The 14,705-nt window shown below is 39.9% G+C and overlaps 1 protein-coding gene and 1 long non-coding RNA gene across 4 annotated transcripts in view; both read right to left on the reverse strand.

Annotated features, from left to right (window-relative positions):
- Positions 1 to 14,705, reverse strand: part of TPK1 (thiamin pyrophosphokinase 1) — a 314,750-nt gene that overhangs the window by 236,645 nt on the left and 63,400 nt on the right. The window lies entirely within an intron of this gene.
- On the reverse strand, positions 7,794 to 14,033 carry LOC308063323. Its single transcript, XR_013927922.1, has 2 exons — positions 10,761 to 14,033; positions 7,794 to 10,729 (listed from the first exon to the last, which is right to left on the reverse strand). It is a non-coding gene; the product is annotated as an uncharacterized lncRNA (long non-coding RNA).

Below are 14,705 nucleotides of genomic sequence, written 5' to 3' on the forward strand. Positions count from 1 at the left end.
AAGACGATGACAGCATTCCGTGTGCATTGCCACACAGCTGTATGTAACCTTCACAGTTGATGAAGGCTTTTGGCCTCTTGCCTTGTCATACCCAACGTCTCCATGCAAATCTTGAAAGCATAAACTGTTTGAATACTTCCCAACACCACCACGGACAAAAAGATGACTGGATACTCACAGCGCAGCATGACAGGATCTCTTCCCAACTTTCATTTTAAATGAGGAAACTAATGTCTGGGAATCTCAGTTAGAAGAACATGCATTTTCATGTGATTTGGGCAGGATTTTTCCAATGAAACTTGCCAATTGTAAATGACACAACTTCTCCAGGCTACTTTGAAAAAGCATTCCTTGTACTTATGTATGTTTCAGTATATTACTATTTCAATGTTTCTCTCAGCATATATTTCCCATAAAAATACAGCGTGTTAACCTTCCCACTCAGCCTCTCTCAGGTGCTTCTAGCGCGGATGCAGAATGCCTTTTCTAAAGAACCAAACCTGTGCGACAGCACTACCAACAGACTGAAACAACATCCTGAAAAAAAACCAGGGGGTTTAATTGATACAAGTAAAGACATGGTTGTTTCTCAGTCTCTGGTGAACCCAAGGACAATTTGGTTATTTCAGCACTTGTATTGGGTCTGGCTGAGCCCCGCAGCTGTCGTCCATCCCGTCCCCTGTCCCCCGCCCCCCAGCACCGTGCTTGTATTGGCAGCTAGAAAGGCAGTGAGGAACATGCCAGTGTTTTGGCTATTGCACAGCATCAAGGCTGTTCTGCCAACCTTCCTCCCCCACTCCACAGCAGGCTGGGGCTAGGCAAGCCCTTGGGAGGGGACACAGCTGACCCAAAGTGACCAACGGGGTGTGCCATACCATAGGGCATCTGCTCAGATACAAAAGCTAAGAGAAAGGAGGAGGAAGGGGGGGCATTCGTTATTTACGACGTTTGCCTTCTGGAGCAACCATTACCAGCACAGAAGCCCTGCTTCCCGGGAAGTGGCCGAACATCACCTGCTGATGGCAAGTAGAGAATAACATCTTTTGGTTTCCTCTGCTTCTGCATGTGTGACTTCTTGCTGTTGCTGTCATTAAATTGCCCTTATTTTGACCCACAAGGTGGGTTTTTTTTCACCTTATCTTCTCCCCCCTCCATTCTGCTGAGGAGGGGAGTGACAGAGCAGCTTGAGTGGGCACCTGCCATCCAGCCAAGGTCAACCCACAGCACTATCTTTCAAATACTGACTGCACTGGAAGGTGTATCCCAGAAACAGTTTAACATTCATGTCATCACAGTACTGGTTGCTCTGAACAGGTATGTTTGAAACGTGGCTGTGCTGCTAGATGCTCCTTTCTACCGTTTCTCTCAGCATCTAGAAACACTGAGAACTTCAGAAGGATCACAGACAGGGGATGTACTTCCAGTACAATTTCAAACACAATTCAGATTCTGGTAGCAATTCCCAAAGAGAAAACAAATTAAGATGTGATAACAAGAAACACCTCTAGACCAAGAAAAACCTTTTAAGTGACCATCTATAGAAACATGTAGCTAGATAACCACTTGTCCATGTTTGGACAGAGAAGAAAAGTTCTTCCCCAGAGATGTCATGGAAGGACTCAGAGTCCTGATGCAAATCGGTCTATGTCCCAGTTTCATATCCTACTTTTCCTCGATTCCCTGGGGCAAGGTCAATAGCTCCTAAGTGACTGTAGAAAGAAATCACTGCAAATCCCAAGGGAGCAGAGACTGAAATGACTTCTGACCTCTCCACGCAGAGGCAAAGTGAAAAGGGGAAATGCACTTCATTTCGTAAATCGAAGCTCAAAAATTTTCAGCCTATATCAAGAGTGGTGTTATCTCTAATCAGAGCATTATTTCTTACCATTCTCTGCAATTCTGAAGACTTCAGCATGAAATCACCAAACACACTGATACCACTATCTACTAGTGTGTAACACACACTTCTACCTTCCACCCGAGCACCTACAGCAGTCTTGCAGTCTCTGTAAGAAAAAAGGAACATTCACACAAGTGTTCCTTTTTTATAGGGTCAACAACTGTGTCGATAAATGAAGAAAACCACATAATTAAGCCCAGGTTGCTTCAAATAACCACATTAATTCACAGAGGAATGTGATATTCTTCTTCTATAATACAATGCTAGGTAAAGTATCACAAATAAACTTGGAATAAGAAGATTAGCAGGCTTAAAAACATACCCAAACTATTCCAAACAATATCTTTTATAGTTCCTTCTTCTTAGCAGTGCATTCAGTTTGCAGGGCAATGATTTTGCTGTTCTTCTGGAGCTGGCAATGAGCTGGATACTTCTTTCCTATAGTCAAATGCGACACATAAAATGTAAATCAAATTTGTTGCCCCAAAGTGTCTTTGAGATCCTTTTTCCCAACCTTTTATGGCTAGTAAGATGGGTTATCAACTACAGCATCCTTCACTGCCTTGATAAAGAAGTCCCCTAGACAATGTAATGCTACTGCATCAGCAGGGACAAATATTCAATGTGCAGTAATTCATGTTATTTTAAGCAGTCCTACAAGGGATAAAACAGCACACTTATAAAAAAAAACCCTAAAAGTAATAACAAAAAAAATTGCTAAGACTTGCAGCAGACTTCCAAAAATTTTTGCACACCTCTAAATTTAATATCTAAATGAGAACAGCAGTGGCATGCACTTGCAATATAAGAGAAACCTCTTTTATTAAAGATTTATTACACTAATAACACTGCAGCCTACCTATTGTCCTGTACATTTTGAAAAAGGACACTGCATACGTATATTTAAATTGCCAGAGTTGAACAGTGGGTCACAAACAAAAGTTAAGATGTTGAACTGCATCAGCCAAATTGATAGTGCATTTATTATTTCTACCCTTTCTTACACATTTCTGCACAGTCAGTTCTGCTGCCAAAGCATTTCTAGAAGGTGAATACAAAGGATATCAAGCACTATAATCACTGAATGAAATATGACGGATGCATTAATGCTCACTCAAATCTACAGATCTAAAGAAAAAGCAATAAAATTAAATGCATGATTTAGAAGTAAGCTTAAATGCTAAACCGATCCTAAATTCACCAAGGAAAGCAGACTTCACAAATCACTGCCAAGAGCAGTAGCAATCTCCCTCCCAGACAAAAGGTCAACTTCAGATGCCTTGTTAATATGTATATGGGTTTTACAAAGTTCTAATGAGAGTGCTGCTTTACGACAAAGGTGCATAGGCCTACAAAAAGAAGAGGTGGTCAAGGAAAATGACAGCCAAGGCAAGTTCAAAATTAGATGATAGCTTTGCAGTCTCCAGGGTCTTAACTTCATCGTCCTTCCCCTGATGCTAAATAGAAAAGAAAGGTTTGAGATGGCTAGTGGGAAAGAGTTGAGGTAGGAGACAGATAACACTGAGACTAAATAAAGTAGATTAACTCTAGATACCAGCTGCCACAAAATTCACTTGCCTCATGTTTTTGCAGTAAACTGGCCAAGGAAACAAAAGAGAAAATAACCTGACATCTGGGCTGCCATTCAGCCCTCCCCACCTCTTCCATTTTGTGTACCTAGCAGATATATCTAAATTTCTGTGGGGAGCCAGAAGGCAACTCAGATCTCTGTCCATTGACTAAGAGGAGATCACTGGCAGTGACCTAAGAAACTCCAGTTAAACGTCCCAAGCTAAGTGAGATATAACCAAGGGACCCAGTGAATTATTACTTAAGCAAGACGGGAAGTGCAACATTAAAACTTGTCGGTGTGACATTTAGCAGACATGTTCTATGCCTCATCCACCCTCCTACCCCTTCTCTTCTCTTTTAGGAAGCAGATTCACACAAAAAAGGAGACTGGCTTTTGCCAAACAGTTGCTAAAATCACTGTGATTTCTATTATAGCAACACCAAGGACAATGTATAGATAAATTGGAAGAACCAGCCTACTTCCGTAATACACTGATATTCCCAGGAATTTAAATTGGTTGTAACCCCTCCTCACCTGACCTGATCTTATTTCTTAAAAAGTCTGGACTCCACAGGAATGTTCTGTGTACTTGCACACATTCCTGTCACACTCTCTCTCTGCCCATGTCTTTGCTCACTCTCCATTCCCACCATAACTTCTGAAGCGGTCATCCAACTTCAAAAAACAAACCAAGAAGCACAGTCTCCCAGATACAACCCCCCCTTGACTATGAAAAACAGGCAGGGAAGTAGAGTGAACCAAAACAGACCGTTCTGTGCGATATTCAGAGGGTTCGGCAGCCTCAGAGTTCTTGGTGAGACTACTATTGCCCTCAGAAACTTCTGATGGTCTAAAGCCTTTCCTGCCATTTAAGTATGTATTTTGATAGCACATAACAGCCTTGCATACATTTGTCAAAATGATTACATAGCTCAGCTAAACAGACTTGACACATGATCTATGTCACACTCGGGTCAACTCATTTGGCAACGACCAAATGTTGTGACTTCTTGAGGACGTTTTGCTAATATTAATCATTTTCTCTAAGAACCTCATCAAAAACCACATTCCGGATCTGTAATTATTTCACATCTTCTTAGCAGTGAAAAGGTCTGACTCTGAATGACCAGAGAGGCTCCTCCAAATGCAGCATCTACCACAGAGGACACTGTTTTCCAAACCTTATGAAATTAACACCAAATCCATCATCCACCTCATTCTCATCTGGAAAGAACAGGACCAACATTTACTTAAACTGGAACAGGGAAAAATAGCTATAAAAATTAGGAAGACGTCATTTCAATACTTCTTCTGTGATGTAGGCCTACCTACAAATTTCTTCTACTGACTTCTATAACTCTTCAACTTGCAGATTTTACAGATCGAGACAGCATACCACCCTGCTGCTTCGGAAGGGTTTGTTCGCAGTCATGCTCTGCCTCAGGAGTGAGGGACTTAACATTTATCCTCCTAGGAACAGGGATATAATTCTCATTCCCTTTATCTTGGATTAGCTGTCAAGACAGTAAGTGGACTGTTCAAACATTCAGTGTTTTCTGTGGTTTTAAATCAAGATGCAACAGAGGCCAAGCTGTCAAGACCTGCTGTGTGACTGCACACCTCAGTAGCTCAGCTTCTCTCCCAGTTCTGAGTCAGTAAAAGGGAAGGTCGGGATGTATTTTGGAGGGAGGGCCATTGTCCCCTTAACACCAGACCCCACTTAAGATGTCAGTTTGGGCATCCGAAACCAAAAGATAATCAAAGTCTCTTTCTTTTAGAATGATCTGGGACAGATACTGCACTTAGAGCACTTTGGCTTTGTACCTCAATGGACTCCACAGCAGTTTTACCCACCGTAACCCTCCATTAAACACGAGTTGTGTCACTTTGTTGAACCGTATCTTTTCACAGGCTAAACAACTTACTCAAAATTCCTTGTAAAAATCTCAAGATTATTATTAAAGTCCAGAATTGGCATAGCCCCAAATTAATTTTAAGTCATTGTGACAGCATATTACCAATTTGTGCTCTTTCTTAGGCCACTTACGTTGCCCCGCAACAGAGTCTGGATGCACCCTGAGCCTCTGCAGTTCCTTCACTTCAAAACAGATTGCAAAGGCAATTCAGTCCTCCTTTCTCTGTTCCTCCTTGAATGACATCCATTTCAAGAGCAATGTTCTAGACTTTACCAACCAATCTAACCTGACTATTGATTATTCATAGCTGATTACACCTCACAAACACCAAGCTAATGTGATGGACTACCGGATGCTAGGAGCCAAAGCAAAATGCTTGATGCAGGTCATTACGAAGGCTGATAGGCAAGTGTGTGTTCAGACATAAGCAAAAGCTTCGTTCCCTGCTGCACAACTCGTACTGCCAGAAACAGAAGCCCCAAGGAGCCAGGCCCTGGGCTCTGAACATGAGCAGCGAGGGTCTGAAGTTCAAAGGAGCTGGGATTTTTCAAAAGAAATTCCAACAGCATAATATTTATACCCCACAGCACAAATTACTGCAGTGCTAATGCAGCTTACAACGAACCAACATTCTTATGGTTACACTTTATCCAGGCCATCTGAGTCAATGTTAAATTTTATTTCAGTGTAAACTGTAGCTGGCCCCCTCTAAAAGGTCTGAGCCAAATAAATTCAAAGTAACTGAAGGAATATTGACATCAAAAGCCTCTACATTAGGATCCCAGTCATAAAGCTTCCAACAATGGAAGATGATAATAAAACACTTCTAAAAATTACCGGCTGTCCCTGCTATTTCTGAGGTCAATGAAATTTTCCAGAATGAGAAACCTATGACAGTTTTTTATTTCTGCTCTCACTGTGATTCACCATCAATGAAACCAAAGACAGGCAGCTGCACTTCACCGGTGCCTCCTCAGCATATTAGATAAACAATTGTTAACTTGTGAGAAAAAAAGTTGTTAATAGCCACAATGCTCGTTCCATTTTTATGTGCTAAGTTTTTGGCTGGTGTAAATACATGAAACTGAATCAAAGTCAACAGAGCTTCATCCATTTACATAAGCAAATCTTGATGCAATCAGAAATAAACAAGACAAAAACTCCAACCAATACTCCAAAGTTCTCATCCGCAACTGTTCAATATGGATGTTCAAAAGCTGAACATCCATGCTCTATCCCATGTATTAACATGTTTATGGCAGAGGTAACAAACTAAAATGAATTAAACAAATCCTCAAATAATTTGTCATGCTCAGATAATTTAATCAACACCAATCATAGCTCCTTTGGCTCATCCCAACAAGACGCAGTTCACACCAAATCCAGCAAAGTACCTGATCACTTACTTTCGGCATGTAAAGCATAAGAATATTCCCAGTGAAGTCATCAGGCCCAACTGTTTACTTGGTATCAATAAGAACTATTTTATTCTTACTCAAACTCTTAATGTCTCCAACTAGGTACATAATGTACCAACTAGGTATATACAGACCTCCGTTAACTCTTGAAAAACTCTGGACTTTGCCTAGGAATAAACAACACCCATGATCCCAAACTCAAAATACATCTGCATGCATCTCACGCAGATAACATTTTGAATAACACAACACGAAAATACATTAAAGAAGCTTATAAGTAGTGATGCTATACAAGGTAGTTAACAAAACCAGAAAGAAACACAGAGAAAGTGGTCTTTGACACAAGTCTATCAATCATTTTAGAATTTATACGGTATGTTGTGTGGCAAGTATCTAAACCAATTACTCATCAAAAAAAAAAATCTCATTATGCTGCTTTCAAAATGGAAATGCACATACTATTTTTAGAAATACATTTATGTAATGGTGAAATTTAACAAAACAGCCTACCTGTGCAAAAGAGCAGAGATAATGAGTAGAGTGGAAAAGCTAGCTATTTTCTAACTTACATGAATTTAAAGTTCAATTTTAATACTTGATAATATGGGTGAGCACAAGACAGTATGTAAACCATTTAGATGAGAAAAGCAGCAATCCAGCATGTATTCTCAAACTATTGATCTCTCTTCAGGCACTGAATACAGTGAAGGATGCATACTCCATCAGCCAAGTAACCAATAAATACTAGCATAGTCTCAACTTACTACAGAAAAGGTAAACTGTTCACTGGTTGAGTTACTCATTGTTACAGTAACAGTAATAAAGTAATCCAAACTTAAAATCCAAAGAAGAGAAACATAACCAGATTCAGGTAAATTAAAAAGAGGAGATCCACTTTTAAAAAGTAATCGCCATTTGAAATAACCACTGGACCAAGATTAATGGTGAGGCGTTTGTACCAGTATGGGCTTGTTTTAAAAAAAAAAAAAAAAAAAAAAAAAAAAAGTTTTTCTGCCTTAAGGCGACCCTGGAGTAAGAGAGAAAGGAAGACTATCAAACCATAGCTTGATCAAAGTCCATCACAGCCAGTGAAAAGACCCTGACATCAGCAACCCCAGATAACATCCATCCTTTACACGACCTTACATCTTTACCCTAGTAGCAGATTCATGCTAAGCTCTAGCTATGAAAATAATACTTTTGCCCTGTAGTGACTCCCAGAGAAACACTGTGTAGCTTGAGGCTGTGAAAATCCAAGTGTTCCTTTTCTGGGATTAAGAACATGCTCTTTTCTGCCACAGGTCATACTTATGCTAACCTCATGCATTCACCCCTGCGCTCCCTGGGTTCATTCCCAGGAACGTTTCTCTTGTTGAATCACTAAGAAAATGAGCGTTTAATCATCTTTTTTTTTTCTATTGTCTTATGTTTTCCTTTCTGCTTTGGGTGCTCTAAAGCATTCTCCTGACAATATTTTCCAAAGCTCCTTCTTTCAACTGTCCTCTGGGAAACATCATGATAACCAGATATATAGTATAATGCTATCAAAGGCTTCTATATAGCAAATCTTGTGACAATAGAACTCCCCTAATGGGATTTGCATCCCAGCTCAATAGAAAAAAGCACTGTAATAACCTCCCATTTTTTTCTTATGCTGTAATCATCTGTTATGCTTTTCACTAGTACTTCAAAGTAATTCTCTATTGTTCTGTTACTCTGAACTTCAGCTCAGCTGGGTTTAGATTCTCAAAGCATCACAGAGGGGGACCTTAATTACTCATTTTTTTCATTTTTCAAACAAAATCTTAAATCCATTAAACAAACAAAAATTCCTTTTTGATCTCAGATTTCCTGTTGTTGGATTTGCAGAGAATTAAAAAAAAAAACAAAAACCACACAAACACCACCAAAAAAACCCCCACCAAAACCAAAAGGCAGCCTAGCGTGTCTGCAATTTTATATGACGACCTCATTCTATCACAGCTACTACTAAGGTGAAGGAACCTGAACTGTGCAAAAGGCCTGAACGATCAGCTCTGTTCTCAGCTTTGCCAATAATATCTAAAAATTTACAAAACCAAATGAGACCTACTTTTCAAACTGTCCACACACACCTAGGCTACCTCTCAAGAGCCCTGGTTCTGAACCAGAAAGGCACCAACAATATACATGTCAGAAATAGGAGAATTTTACCGTATCTCTGGAGTTTTAATCTTAATTTTATGAAGATAAATGTAAAACTCAGTTCACCACTGAAAATCTGGCAGAGATCAACCTTATACACTGAGTCATAGGCAAAGCTTCAACTAGAAAAATCCTCTTCCCAAAATCCCAGCTAGTGCAAACTGCTGCATGTCCTAAGATCCAGATACTACTTTGTTTCCAAGCTTTAAGCATGGTGCTAGCCAGCCCTAATCAGGGCTAGATTTTCTTGCTCCTAAAGTATATCGTAGACTCCCTACCCTTAAGAACACTTGAAATAACTTCTCTCAGACTCCTGAGTTGAAGGACATTAACTTACTGCAGGCAGTCCGACAACAGCCACACCACCATAAGAAAATGGTGTTTAAATCTAATTTGAGTGGCACAGAACAGCAAATTTAAGTTACTAAATACGAACTAGAAATTATATTCCTGGCTTGATTCAAATGTGGAAAAATGAACTTCATTGTTGACTTATCAGGAGTCTAATATTACTCAGGGGAGAACAGAGTAGTTTAGCTGAGGCCAGCGGTAAGAGTTACTGCTAGTCTGAATGCCTGCTGGAAAGTGCAATAAAGCATAGAAGTCCATGTGACATCCCAATCACCATTTTTATGAACATTTTCCTATTTATTAATAGCAGCTGCTCTAAATTCACTCAAGTTTTATGCCAGCTGCCAATTCTGGGTCTAGTACAAATTTGAGATATATTACAAGTAAGTTCAGCAGGAAACGAAAATAAAAGGTGAGAAAAAAGCACACCATATGCCAACAAGGCAAGTTCACTGCCGACAGGTAAGAGGGCAAGTGAATGGCTGTACATACCAATAATTCCAGAAGCACAGGTGAGTTCAACCACTAAAGACAGTGGAGGAAAAGGTATCAATCATGGAGAAGAAAAAAATGGCACCGGGGAGAGTCAGGTTATTTCCCTCCTGCTATTAAGCTACAATACCCTTTTCTCTCTGAGACATTCAAACTGTTCCAACTAATCTGTTACCTTCCCCTCAGTATATTTGCCAGAGTTTGCATCACCACTTGTATTTATATCTTATTTACCTTTATACAGAGCTCTTACACCTCCACAGAAGACATTGAAAACATCAATCACCAATTATATTGCAGACAAAAGCATATGGAACATAAAATGCAGGGGAGCATGTGGCGTTCAAAGACAGATGACTCCGAAAATCATGACACAAATTAGCACCTTTCCTTACTTGATTACTCAGGAAGAGGAGATACCTTCTATTTCCCAGCCACCTCCAGGTGCTAACAATCCATTCATTAGCAGCATTTTCACCGTACAGTAGATTGACCTTGACAGGAAAGTTGCCTCACATTCAAGATACTACTTAAAATCCAATAGCCGGTTTGATTGTTGTAAAATGGGTATTGATAGAGATGGAAACTTGAAAAAAACTCAATTTATGGATAAGCAATCACAACAGATGTAGTGTAAAAAGATACTGTTTACATGAAGACAACCTAAAACACTTTGGATCTGAGTTATTATGCTGCTGCCATAGAAGTATGCTTCCTGCTATCTCAGTATATAGACCCCCAAAAATATAAATCCCTAGGGCAAGCAACATTCCTCTTTCTGGTGTTCCTCCATGTTCACGAACTACAAAGCATCACAAAATGCCTACACACAATGCATATAGAGAAGTGACTGGTAGGGCAGTATAATAAGGAGACATAGCTAGACCCCAAATTCCTTCCTGAGGAGAATGGTCCATGAAAGAGACTGTTTAGGGAGGGACTCCTGAAGGACATACATTTTTGCAGCCCAATCTCATAGACGTCTCTTCCCCATTTGCTTGTCCAACATTAAATACACATCCCACAAATCAGGATTCAGTAGCTAATTTCAAAAGGATGTTGGCAGTTTATTCTACTACATCAGCCAAGGATGTTTTGTCATAAGGATGGCTACTATCTAGAATAGTTCAACATGTTCTCTTTGATTAAGAGCTTTCACAGATAGTCTTGCAGAAAAAGATCACAATCCTTTTAAGGAAGGCATAGTGGCTAATGTATCACAACCATTGTAAGAACTGAAAAATACCCGTGGACATGTGTGCTTACCATAAAACACAAGTATAACAGTCTTCCTCTTCAGCCAAGCAGAACAGCGTTAACCAATATTTTGATTCTGCAACTGCATTTATCAGTAAACCCATGGATAAAAGAACACTCAGCCAGAGGTTAAATACAACCTAAGGAAAAACAACTATTGTAATATGTCTTTCCCCACAAGCAAATCCAAAATGCTATTTAACAAGAAACCTGCCATTCTCAGAAATACAGCACTGACAGGAACTCCATCAGATTGCTGCTGAACGTTGTCATTTTTCTCTGATTCTTCAAATAATAATCTTATTTTTCAGACCATAACTTCTTGCTTTTTACAGCTGTCATTGTCAACATTTAGAATAGAAAGTAGTCTGCAATGCTGGCATGCTACCATCAAGCGAGGATCTGAAGACAATTCTGGCTCACTTCAGTAATATGGCTTGTAGGAACAATGTTTTCAGAAACAAGAAACAATTTTCAGATCCTGAACTTGAGAAAGTTTTATATAGAAGTGATTTCTTAGCACTGCAATAATTCTGCCCCTTTCCTGGTATTTCACTAGGGAGAATCAAAAAAACAGAAGCACATGCGATCCCTAGCCATGGCTGAAATTCTTGGCATAAATATGAATTTCTGTGATTGAATTTCAGTCATCGAATTCCTGATTAAAGAGACTTTAAGGAGCAGAATCAAAATCTCAGGAACTTTCATCTACTATCCAGAAAGCCCCTTTGTTTTCAGCCACTAAAACCTGGGCATCTGTACTTTTCAAACTCTGTGTAGAGACAGCTTCAGACTTTCAACTCCCAGCCATTTCTGTTAAAGATGTATTTACACTTGAAACCACTTCCAAAGTAGCCTAGAGACTAATGTAAACTGGATTTTTTTCCTGCAAACCGGGAACTACAAACATTGCTGAAATACAATCAGGAATTTAAGATAAGTTAAGGCTGCACTGGATCCAGTCTTTCTTATAGGAACCTCGTGAACACAAAAATGTGCAGGTCTGAAAAAAGCGGGGCTTTGTCTCTTCCACATGTTTCCCACATTTAGGATAAGGACTTCCACTGGTAGAAATGGCTGCATTAACAGCTACTGGCAAAGCTCTTTTGATGGATTTGACTGACATTCCCAGCCTTGTGCTTGCTCATAGTGTTTTCCCAACCCTCTATACCCACCTCACCTTCCCATATTCAGTCTCCCTATATCAGCTTCACTTACTGTGAAAACCTTTCCCTTTACCTAATCCCCTTTACTGACCTATTCTCTTCAATTTCTCTTGCCTTTCCTTTCATCTTCTCCCCACTGTACCCAAACCCAATAAATCCTTCAACGAACTACCAGTATTTTCAGCTATATTATCCTTCATCATGCTTTTGCAAACTGTCCCTTCTGCAGTTATTCATCCATTCCACCTTTAGGACAGCACTAATACTGTATGGCTGTATCCAACACTAAGGGAGCACAACTAGATTGGTTTCCCACAGTAATGAACACAACAGACTAAAATCATGGTAGTCTTGAACTGATACTACCTCACTGTTGTCACTTACCCAGCTTGTATGGTACGAGTGGGAAAAGCTGTCTCCTGGAACTGAAGAAATCAGATTCCAGTGTCCTTCACAAAGCACAGGGAAGGAAGTTCATTGCAAACTTGTACAAATTGAAATAGTTCTTTTCAAAGTATGTCAGTAAAAATAGATTTCACACAAGTCTGTAATAAGACAAAGGCTAATTAGCTGCAACCACTTTTTCTTGAGGTCAAGAAGAGTTACACCTGGGATGATTTTTGCCTAGAATAGCCACACTTATCATTGTGATTTTTTTTATTTTTTTTTTAACTCAGGACACACCATATCACACCTTCCTTTTTACTTGACGCTGAAGTGACAGGGCTAATGAAACAAGTTATTTTGATAGGGCACAGCCTACTTTAAAATGACATTTATGTCTCAGCACTCTGTACTTGGAGTACACTTCAGTGTACTCTGTAACACTGAAGATTGCTGTAACAGAGAAGTCAGTGAGTATTTTATCTTTTTTATTTCCCTCTGCATTTTTCTCTTCCAATTTAGGCAGCTGACAATATTCTGTGGATCAACAGCCTAATTGTTCCCTTTTCATCACTCCTTTATAAGACCTTTATATAGCTGGTCATGAAGCACTGTTTCTAAGGATGTTTCGTTCTTTCAGAACTTCTTTCATTTCATGTACCAAAAGCCCCAGGTTCTCCTAGTCCTGCAAGAGTCTCTCTGCTGAGACTCCTTCAGCACCAGCATCCAGCAGGCACAAAATTGCTGACACTCGCAGTAGGCCACTAGTACTGTTGGTCAGGCATTGCTAAAACCTTGCCCTGGATTCACCGAGGTTTACTGAAGCTGAGATGTTTTGAAGAAAAACATTTCACATTGACTATGTCATGACCTTCCTCTGTCATTTTACTTAGAAAATATCCATTTATTTCTGGAAGTAACTTATCATCAAAAGTCTTACTAGCTTAAATAGGACTTCTGCTCCTAATGTGCACAGGCTCTGAAAACCTGTTCGCAGCACCAGTAATTACTTTCAACACAGTTATGCTGGGAGGACAGGAACACATCAAGGTAGTCTCAAGCAAGACAGGCTGTGGTCTACTCAATTTTATTCAGCTTCTTATCCAAACCCTTCACTGAAGCACTACAGTTAAGGGCCCATTACTGTTACGGTAGGAAATACTCCATGCCCCAAGGGTCACCCTGCACAGGTTTGATTGCAAGAGGAAGACTTAAAATTCCAGAGGACAGACAAAAAAGTCTAAAAGAGCAGAGCATAAAAGCAACACGTGCAAGGAACTACAAGATGCTAAATACTCCCATTTGGTAACTGGGCATGTCGGGTTCACTGTCTCTTTTTTTAACCTCAACCCTCAAAACACAGGAAAGGTGGGACAAAGAAATAAGATCAAAACACTTACCCTTCTTCCCTCCATTATTTAATACAGAGTATGTCTTTAACTGCATCTTTTAAAATAAAAAAATATGTACAATTACATCTGGAAGATTCACTTGACAGCCCTTCCACTGAACACTTCTTGCTGCCATTTCTTCCCGATATTGCAAGTGAGAGCCAGTTTGAGGTACAGTACTTGTGCAGATGCTTCGAATCATCCTGTGCAAGCCTCTCCCTTGTCTTTTCATTCCTCTGCCTATAGAGGCACCTAATTTAGGTTTACTGGAATTAAGTGCTATGAATACATCCTGCCCCTTTCATCCCTTACACCAATTTGTTTTAACCGAACAGCCACCCCTGCTAGCTCTTATGCCTACAGTGAAATCAAACAGCTCTATCAGCTCCAGTCAGTTAAGAGGAATTTCTCTGCAAGGTTCCCAGCCTGCTAACAAGTTAGGGACAACTCCTGCAGCTTGTCAGACAGCTTCTGAAGGACTACATTTCTACATCGGAAGAATTAATAGCTCCAAGCTTGTAAAGATTTACGTATCTCCACAAAATGTCAGTAAATCTGCAGCTATTATGCCAGAGATAATGATTAGCACTGTGCATATTGAACAAAGGAGTAGTGAAATCTGATTTGCATATTTCTGACATGCACGCAAATTCCCACTGCTTTCACAACATAG

Source organism: Falco punctatus (genome assembly GCF_963210335.1).
Source record: "Falco punctatus genome assembly, chromosome: 4".
Classification (NCBI taxonomy): Eukaryota; Metazoa; Chordata; class Aves; order Falconiformes; family Falconidae; genus Falco; species Falco punctatus.